The sequence below is a fragment of the Saccostrea cucullata genome, unplaced genomic scaffold (genome assembly GCF_032062105.1).
Source record: "Saccostrea cucullata isolate Sc308-1 unplaced genomic scaffold, CSIRO_AGI_Scuc_v1 ctg14761, whole genome shotgun sequence".
Lineage (NCBI taxonomy): Eukaryota > Metazoa > Mollusca > Bivalvia > Ostreida > Ostreidae > Saccostrea > Saccostrea cuccullata.
In genome coordinates this window covers 5,781-15,963 of record NW_026919435.1, presented here as the reverse complement: position 1 = coordinate 15,963, position 10,183 = coordinate 5,781, and the positions used below count along the sequence as shown (strand labels likewise).

Here is a 10,183-nt window from a genome sequence, read left to right as displayed (position 1 = left end):
TATGGGCCTGAAGTTGTTAGAGGAAGAAAAAGAAGAATCAACAGAAGAAATGGAGAGGGACTTAAAACTAAAGAAAGGTAGAGGACGTCCTCCAAAAAGGAACAGGGAGCCAGAAAAAATCAAAGTACCAGGCAGAGGGCATGGGCGCCCACCAAAATCTACAACATCAAATAGGTGTGTAATAATGAGATTTATGTAAAGTAAATGATCTTAATTTGTCTAATCAACTAAGATTCTGATATATGTACCTGTAAATAAAAATGGGAAGTCTGTATGCTTTAATTAAATTAAATTGGCAGTCTAAACATGACATCAGCAGCAAATGATTCAGAGGATGAAGTCATTCCAAGTAGCAGAAGTCCTTCTAACAGTCACTCACCAAGCAGGTCTGATACAGTTTATGTACATATAGAGAGAATGTGTGTAAATTATGGTTCAGTGAACATCGTTATAAGTCAACTTATTTCCTATGTAGCTTGTAACACAAGCTTTGATTGGTTACAGAGTCTGGTGTAAATTTCTGTGCACCCAACTTTTGTGTGTGTGTGGGGGGGGGGGTAATAAACGTGACATCACAATGCGAGATCTTCTTGATGAAAAGCCAAATAGCATGACATCATGATGCACTGTAGTATGTATTTAATCCAGAGACTGAGACACAGTTCATTAGACTCTGATGTTAAAAAGAATTTTTTATGGGTAATAGGAATAAAATTCTTGTTATCCAGTCTAATTAGGGTGTACAGGGATATTCCCCGGGTGGCGATTCCACAGCACCCTTCGGCCTCAGGGTGTATGAAATAAAAATGAAACCCGGGGTAAATCCAGCACTCCGTTGATTGAACCTGGATAACTAACATTATCCCATTGAGTGTGTGTACAGATATTTTTGAGAAGTGACATACTTGTCTATCCAAAGACTAAGAAATGTGTATTTTATCATCATTCTCCTTTGAATAAAATTATATTTTATAGCATGTTATTGCCAACAATTAATAAGCATCACCAGAGGAAGAGAAAGAAGAGGGGGAGATGAGCGTTAATCCAAAAAGAGGTAGAGGACGTCCCCCCAAAATGGACAAAAAGCCAGAAGTTATAAGAGTACCTGGCAGAGGGCGTGGCCGTCCCCCAAATCTGCAAAGGATTCTTTGAACAGGTAACATAAAATTTTTGAATGTACAAATATAAAAACATATACAAAATACTTCCATGTACTTGTATACCATATAAGCAGAATTTTTAACATGGATTCAATTTTGGCATTATTAATATCAAGGATTCTGATTGCTAAAATTGGATATTGCTAACAATTTATTCTGTATTGGTTGTAATAGTTATCTTTCTTGATATTATATATCTGTTAAAATTACTTCTCGCTAAAAATAATAAACACCATTTTTTGGATAAATCACTCAATATCCGTCTTGCTAATGTTTTGTTCAATTAAACAAAGCAAGAATTTGGAGAATTGTTTACAGTTATTATTTATTAAGTTCTTTGAAAAAAATAAACATAACATAGAATTTTGTTGAGATGAAGTTTAAAATGTTATTGCAGCATAAATTTGTTATCACCAACGAAAAAGGATGTGAAAAAGGATGTGGAATTAGAAGAATTGGAGGAAGTGGATGAGGAGGACATTCAGATAAAAAGAAGTCGTGGACGTCCCCGAAAAACGGACAAGAAGCCAAAGAAGATAACAGTACACGGCAGGGGCAGAGGACGTCCCCCCACAAACTGAAAAGTCAAATAGGTATAAGAAACCCCAAGTTGACAGGTCATTGACTAAAAGATGTGGTATAAAAAGACCGAAAAGTAAATGCTAATTCTTACAAAAATTCGTTTTCTAATCTTTTATATTTTGATGCATGCTCTGCAATAAAAAGTTTTATTTTGTGGAAGGAATAAAAAAAAAAGTGGGGCATCTGATGAGGTAGAACTGAAGGAATATGAACAATTGAGGACTCTGAGGAGGAAAATCTGTCTCACAGGAAAGGGGAAGGGGAAGACCTCGCTCAGTGGACAAAGTGTCACGCAGTCGAAGGAAAAGTCCATTAAATTCAGCAGCAAATAGCAAAGGTACTGTTTACATTTTATATTTTTCCCCATCACTTTTTTAAGACTGGGAATATTACTGATGTTACTTGTTGTACATTTAAACTTTCCCTTACAGGTTTAAAAACAACGTGAGTTAAAGCTAAATATGGGCTTTTCTGTGCAAATGAGCTAATAAAAATGCATAAATTGTATACCGTAAATCTGGAAATTTTTGCTGTAGATAAATTTTTAGCAAATTTGCGAGTGCATTGCATTCGCAAAAATATTTTTCTTAAAAATAAATCACAAATAAGAAAATGTAAACAAAGCAGTGGTCATTCGCAAAATTTGAAACGTAAAAATTAATCAACAGCATTTTGACCGAATTCGCAAAATAAAATCGATGTAAAAATTTCCTGATTTACGGTATTTCACAGAGAAAGTTCAAATTGATTTTCTAATACATACTTAGTACCCACAGTTAATGCAAGTGCACATTATGACATCATATTATGACGTCATAGTTCTTTCCCATTCAAGGTAATAAAACACATCAAAAAACAACGTCAGCGCAAGGGCATATCCTATTTCATTTAAAATAAATAATGTATAATATTAAAGGAGAATATTCTTAAAATTAATAAAATTGCTGCACAAATCCTATGCTCTTCTTCAATTGATAAAAATTTTACTAAACTTACAGTGGACTGTGCATTTTTACCCTGTTTCAACATAAAACTGTACGAATAGTAACTAAACAATTGCAGTGTCGACATTTGTGCAGTAATATCTTAATTCCTTGGAATATTCTGCTTCTCTTTATACCTTAAGGTATGCCCTTGCGCCGAGGCAATTTTGTTGATGTTTCTTATAAACTTGTGTAGTAAAGGTCGATGAAGTCATAATATGACGTCATAATGTGTACTGGCAATCGCATATCGTGGGTACCAAGAATGTATTAGAAAACAAGTCTTCACATTTTCTTTGCGGTATGTATAGCAATTATGGGTCTTAATTAATTATTTTGCATAGAAACCGTCATACGAGCCTGCAAACGAAAATTCTTTTTGCATGATTGGTCCATGTACTAGATGTGCCATTAAGATCTAAATTTTGAATTTTGGCCCTTCAGTTTTTCAAAGTTTTAAATGAATTGGTCCAAAAATCAAATTTTCCATTAGAAATTTATATGTAGATGTATCAAAAAAGTCTTGTATAAAGTGTAGATTGCTAACGTTCTGTAGAATCTGATGATGAGGACTCCAGTGACAGCTGGGACAGTGGATCTGAGGCAGAGGACAAAGAGGACACAGACTGGGATATCTCACAACAGAACTGTGTAAGAATTTGATAGAAAAAAAATCTGTCCTAAAAATGTTGAAATTTTAAATAATAATCTGTCCTCACCTAGCTAGCAAGAAAATAAATGATATGTTGTAGATATCAGCTGTATGATTTGAACTTAAAGTATTATTTAGAGAACTCGACAGGTTCTGTATCGTAGATACAAATTTGGGGGCAGACGAGTGCGAAAGCACGAGTCTCCGCCCCTAAATTTGTATCTACGATACAGAACCTGTCGAGTTCTCTAAATGATTTGTGACACGATCAATCAAAAATAGCTCCGCCCACTTTATAACTTTGCAGCATCCACTGTAGATGAGGCCCCGACGGGGAGTACGCATCCGCAGTATATATATTTCCACGGAAAACGTAAAATTCGGTCAGATTTGTTTTGACAATTTAACGGGGTAGACGTAATCGAGTGATAGTCAGTCTTAATGGATGAATTGGAGGATTTAACCGTAATTGTTGTGATCTGTTGTTATAATTGTAGATAGAGATCTATCATAATTTATTTCAGGGGTCTTAAAATTCCGGTTTAACTAGATTTACAAAAACAGGATTTACAGAAAATTCTCAATGGACTTTGATGTCAGGGATTTTCATTTTCAAATTGAATTGCGACATTAAAAACGAAGTGAAAGAGACGTGTGGCTGTCGTCAGCGAGAAGGATTTTTTCCGTGATAGCGAATTTTCCGTTTCGTTGTCGGATTGTTCAAAATTAGGTACAGAGGATGTTTTCCGTTATTGCGATTTTTTTTACTTTCGATCGAAATTACGTGTAGATTCTGTGTGGAATAAGTTTTAGAAATTGATTGAGAAATTTTGACATTCTACATTCTCAGGAAAATACCGGGTATTTCTTAAAAATTAATTATAGGAAAACATCAGTATTTATTATGTGTACGTGCTAGCTTTGCTAAATTGAATCAGATTTATTTTTAGACCGTACTGTATTTTAGATACAGAATAGTTGGCAAATACACTATATACAGGGCTAATACAGAACGGAAAGTAGCTCCGCCCACCACAGTCCCGTTCTGTATTGCTAATACAGAACAGTAAACTTCAAAGAAAAACACCGCTATCGTGTCACAATGTAAATTCTGAAAACAGTGTGGTACTAGTGTGATACCCTGCCATGCACCACCACTCCTTCACCCTGAAATGAAAGGTTTACCTTTGTGTTATTATTTTTTTTTTTAATGGTTAAACACATTAAGAATTCTTGAAATTACAAAAGAAATATAGAATTTAAAAAAAAATGTCAGATAAGCAGCAATTCAAATTCAGAAATGTCAAATTAAAATAGACTACATGACCAAAGAATAACACAAAAATAGTTCAAGCTAATAAGAATAAACTATAATATGAAAAAATAAATCTGTTGTCAAGAAATGGACAGGCTTTTTTTGTCGTTCTTTCAAAAGTTGTAACAATTCAATTAAAAATAAAGTTTGAGTATTCAAACAGTTGGGTTTGAGCAAAGGTAATATTTTGGTGTAGAGGGGATCTTATTGTGATTGAATATCGTTATTAATGTTGAATTATTATCACACTATGAAAATTGTAATGAAATTAGGTTAAAACCCTCTTAATTCTTCAAAATATTTATTTAAAATAGATACAAGAACCAGTTAAAAAGGGCACTAGGAAGTCTCCAAGGAAGATGAAAAGAGGAAGGGGTAGACCCCATATAGTGAATAAAAGTCCTGCCAGTCCACAGAGAAGAGCAGTGAAGTCCAAAGTAGATAAACAAGGTACTGAAAATATGAATACATTGTAATAAGTTATGTTCACAATAGATAATTTATAAAGGACAATTATAAAAAGTTGAAGATCTTTAATGTTTCCAAAATCAATGTTATATGAGGGTTGATCCAAAAGTAATGTCACAACTTTGATAAAATTACTACCAATTCGACGTAAAACAACAAAATGATAAATAATGGAAGTTATATCTATTTCAAATCAGACCTGAAAAATTCAAAGGAATATGAGGTATACTTTCCAAAATATCGGATTATAAACAATGTATGGTAGTCGCCACAACTAAATATAACGTCAAATGACGGATACGCGCCGTCATGTTTTTAAGCGTTTCCCCTTCGTTTCATTAAAAAATATTTTGTGAATCGCAAACAATTTCACCAATTTCACTTTCTTTAAGAATTCTCTGTAACATTATACACTCACTCCTTTCAGAATTAAGCCCTCAATCAAATTTTTTTTCAACAGTAGCTTAAGACAAACTTTAAAATGCACATGTCACTCTAATAAATGCACACTCTTTTTATCATCATCTTTTACAGGTTTAAAACATTTGGCTTACCGATAATATATCTTTCGGTTTATATAAAATGTATTGTATTATTTATATAATCACCCGTAAATTGTTCGTTATAAGGTTAAATTTTTAAAGAAGTTCATTATATTACTGGTATTCTGTAAAATCATTAATTAACTGTAATTGTGGCTAGTGATGATTCCCATATTTTGCATTTATAATGCATTACAACTCGACTCAATATTTTTCTCATTTTAAGAGCCCATTTTCAATGGAAATAATAAAGCATAAATGTGAAATATCAATGCCGAAAAAATAATTTTCAATTAAAGAAAAGTAAATCACTGAATAGTGTCTTTAAAAATATATGGTTACTTGTGTATATGGCGCTTATATACTGGTATTTCTTAAAATGTTTGTCTTTCTTCTTCTAAGAAAAAATCACTTTATAAAGTGACCTGATTTTGCAAAAAGTACTTTAAAGTTGGTATAAACAGAAAGTTGAAGTTATATAAAATAAACTGGAATACAACATCATTAAATGAAAATATTTATGTTAATTTGATTTGTATTTTGCATCTTTTGGTATATTGTTTTCTGATAATAGATGCCAAATATGGAAGATATGGACACATGTGACATTAGTTTTGAGCACCCCTCGTATATACCGTCAACCTCATTTCCGCCGTGTGCTCCTTGTTATGCTTGATCGTGAAATAACGGAAAAATCCGTCGTCAATTTAAAGTATAAATGATGGACTAACAATTAGTATGAAAAACGTGAATCAGCAATTTTGACTCAATGATAAATTGTATTTGCTGACAGGGTCATTGTTGACCATCAAACTTTGACCATGTCTTTAACAGTAGCTGCTGACCTTGTTTCATCAACTTGTTTTCAATAATTTGCATCGTTTTAGAAATTGAGGACTCCAGTGATGCTCTTGCGTATCAAATCAGAGGAGAGATACAAACCACGTATGCAGGATGATGAAGGTTTATTGCTGCATTTATAAGTAAGGGGAGTTGACATTTGAAAAGTTAAAGTAATTTCAAATTGTCATAACTTGTTTGTTAGATTACCATTAATGTTTCTTTTGATATTCATAGTGAAACATGTAGATTTGTGGTATCTTTATCATTTTCAGCTTTCATCTCTATTTGAAATGTTTTGAAACTATAAAATTAAAGATTGAAAATACCACATATGTTTTTAACACTGAATTATTGCCGAGGTGATTTTGTGTTATAAATAAAGGATTGTTTTTAAAAATACAAATGAAAGTACGCCTTTTTATAATGGCATGGGTGTCTGTCAGCATCATTTACGTTATATTAAAGCATATTACTGAATTTGTTTCATACTCTGTTGCAGTTATCCTCGGAGACAAACATGTCCAAAAAATAATAATTCAATTGTTAAAATTGAATTAATGGAGATTTAAAACCATATATAATAGGCACTAAAAGCTCCGCCTATAAATCGGTTGTAAACAAGCCTGGAAAAAGACCCGCTTATAAGTCGTACTTTTTTTCTCAAGTGATGACCATTTCAAGTAAATCCATTGATGTTTTAACCTGATGTCAATTAATATTTTTCGAAATGACACCGATATTTAATCTTAAATCATTAAAAAGACGATATTGGAAGACTTAAGATAGATATAAAATTATTAAAACATGTAAAACTTGTTTTTCATGTAGGTAATATAAAAATACAACATTTCATATTTACCATAATTTGTAGTGATAATCATCCAAAATGCATATAAAAATGTATTTCAGCGTGCTGAGAAAAATACCAATCTTTTTAAAAATTAATTGCCTATAACACTGTATAAGTCACATAGCCTTTAAGACCAAACTTTAAAAATCACTAAAATCATTTTGGCTATATATAAACTACCATTATTCAAGAACAAATGGCTAAATTTGTCAGATGATACAATTTTTTTCTTTCTACTTATACATGTACTGTATTTCTTCTTTAATTCTTAACTTTTTCTCCTAAGAACTAAAAATATTTTTCTTGGAAAAATTAAAGATTCAATAAAATAACATGTAAACCAGTGACACATGTCTTTTAAATTGTTTACAGGGAAAACAAATTTTAGAATATGTTACAGGAAGACCACCTAAATTGCACAAAGATGGATATAAACATAAATGAAAAATATACCAAGCCAGGTGATTCCAAAAATGAAGCAAATCCCCAAAATCTCTCAAGAGAGGTCGCCTGGTAATTTTTTGTAATAAAATTATTTTTCTAATGTTTAGGAAGATATTTGAAATTTGTTTACCTCTATTTATGAAATGTTTATTTTTTTTATTATCATTTTTTTGAAATAATATTTTAAATAAATGTGTTTTCTTCCATTTCTTATGAAAGAATGAGATTCTACGAATCATCAAATTTTCTAAACTCTTCTGTTAAAGGTCTCCTCCAAAGAAAAATATTTGCTATGGCCATTTGTGCGGTTGCACAATACAAAATATGGAGCCAAACAGAGAGGGACCTCTAAAACATCAGTACCAAATTTGTCATGGAGGTGTCCTTGGCCTATATATACCATTTTTATTAAATTAAGGGTTGGGACCCTTTATCACAAAACAGACAAAATACATTAATATTTAAAAATTTTATGAAATTCCTCTGAGGAAAGGATCAGTCTTCTGTTGACTGAATGGTGCTTGAATGGTCACTGAAAGGTCACTGAAAAGACCATTTCCCGTGACCTTTCCGTGATGAAATTAGGGATGTCAAAATATTCATGACCTTTCCGTGATCATTCAGTTGAATCATTTTATTGAATAATCGGCTTATTTTTTAAAAAAATTTTAATCTCATCGATAGCGTATTAGCATTAAATGTATAATTCAAGACCCCTTTTATATAAAAACTAACAAAATTAATGCACACTGAATCTCAGAAAAGAGATATGATAATAAAATGAAATAGATTTACACCAGCGTAGGTATCCAAAATGTATCAATTGCGTCACATTCATAGGTCTGTACAAATGAAGATTTAAAATCAATTAATTTATTGAAATCGATGGAACAATCAGCACCTGTTTTGTCGAAGCTTTTTATGTGTTATATCTATATAAAATTACTGTTTTAAGATTTATCGTTAGTTTCAAAACTTTACAGCAAAGACTGTTTAATTACAACATTCCTTCAGGATAATGAATTTATAATTGGTACAAGTCCAATTATTAATTTGTCAAAGATTTAAGATCGTTGTAAATTCTCTAGCTAGAAACTTAGTAGAATGAGCAATATCATTTAGAAAGCTAAAATCTCCTATATATTTACTTTTTCTACAAGAGGCATGTATAAAATTATTTACATTCTTTGGAGGCATTAAAAATTAATTTAAAATAATGTCTTTGAGAAATGATGCTTTTTTCATTTTTGAAATGACAATTTCTTTATCACTTCCTTTATTGCATTTATTTAATATTCGAATGGTTTAAATAATATTCAATTCTGTCTCATTAATAGTCGACTATTTATTTCCATTGTAATTAAAATATAATGTAAGCATATAAATGTTATGCAATTATTTAATTTATGAATCGGTATAAAATGCAAATAATTTTTTTAATCCTCGGCCAGGTCGCTTTTTACTGTTCATGTAACTAGAAATATTCAATTAAAAATCTTTTGAATAAGTTTAAAAATATATTTTGGGATATGGTCAAATTAATTACACATGTTTAAGGATGATGACAGCTATCAGTTTAATTCTTTGCTACCTTCCTGTGTCAAAGATTTAAGATATTGTAAATTCCTATGAAAACTTAGTAAATGGTTTTTTTATAAAGAACAAATTGCATTTATAGCTTCGTCACGATATATATATATATATATTTTGATTTCCGAATCAGCTGATAAAAGATTTATAAACTTTCGGGTAGCGAAATCATTAATTTATTACTGATATATTTAATGCATAAAGCTGTCATGTATCACTAAAAAGGAAAGATCAAAAAAATAAGAGTAAAGTGTTGGTATAATGAATCTTTCAATTAAAATATTTCCAATGATATCAATCAATTGACCTAGTATGTTTTAAAAGTTGAGAGTTGAAAAAATTACTAAAGCGATTTTTTTTAAATTAGTCACTATAGAAATTATGGTGTTGTCGCAATTTGACGACACAAAGGTCACATTAAAAAAGACAATGTTATAAAGATCGACAAAAAGGTCACTGAAAGTTTCCCCCAAAAATCACTGATAAAAAGACGACGGAAAGGTCACTGAAAGTTGGAAAGGTCACTGAAAGTTGATGGATCATTTTTTTTTAAAACACTTTTCCAACAAGCCACTACAAAAGATAAATAATATCATACTTTATACACTGAAATGTATTCAAAACATTCCAGGTCATTTAATTGATTGACACCTTTTAATGAATTGAAAAGTTACTGAAAGCCGGATTCTTTCATATTTTAACTAATATTTAAAAATTAATGTGATTTTCACAGAAATCAAGAAGATAATATCAC

General features: G+C 31.1%; 1 long non-coding RNA gene across 1 annotated transcript; it reads left to right on the top strand.

Moving 5' to 3' along the window:
• Positions 1-12: 12 nt before the first annotated feature.
• On the top strand, positions 13-990 carry LOC134231538 (uncharacterized). Its single transcript, XR_009984575.1, has 3 exons — positions 13-174; positions 300-386; positions 976-990. It is a non-coding gene; the product is annotated as an uncharacterized LOC134231538 (long non-coding RNA).
• The last annotated feature ends 9,193 nt before the right edge of the window (positions 991-10,183 follow it).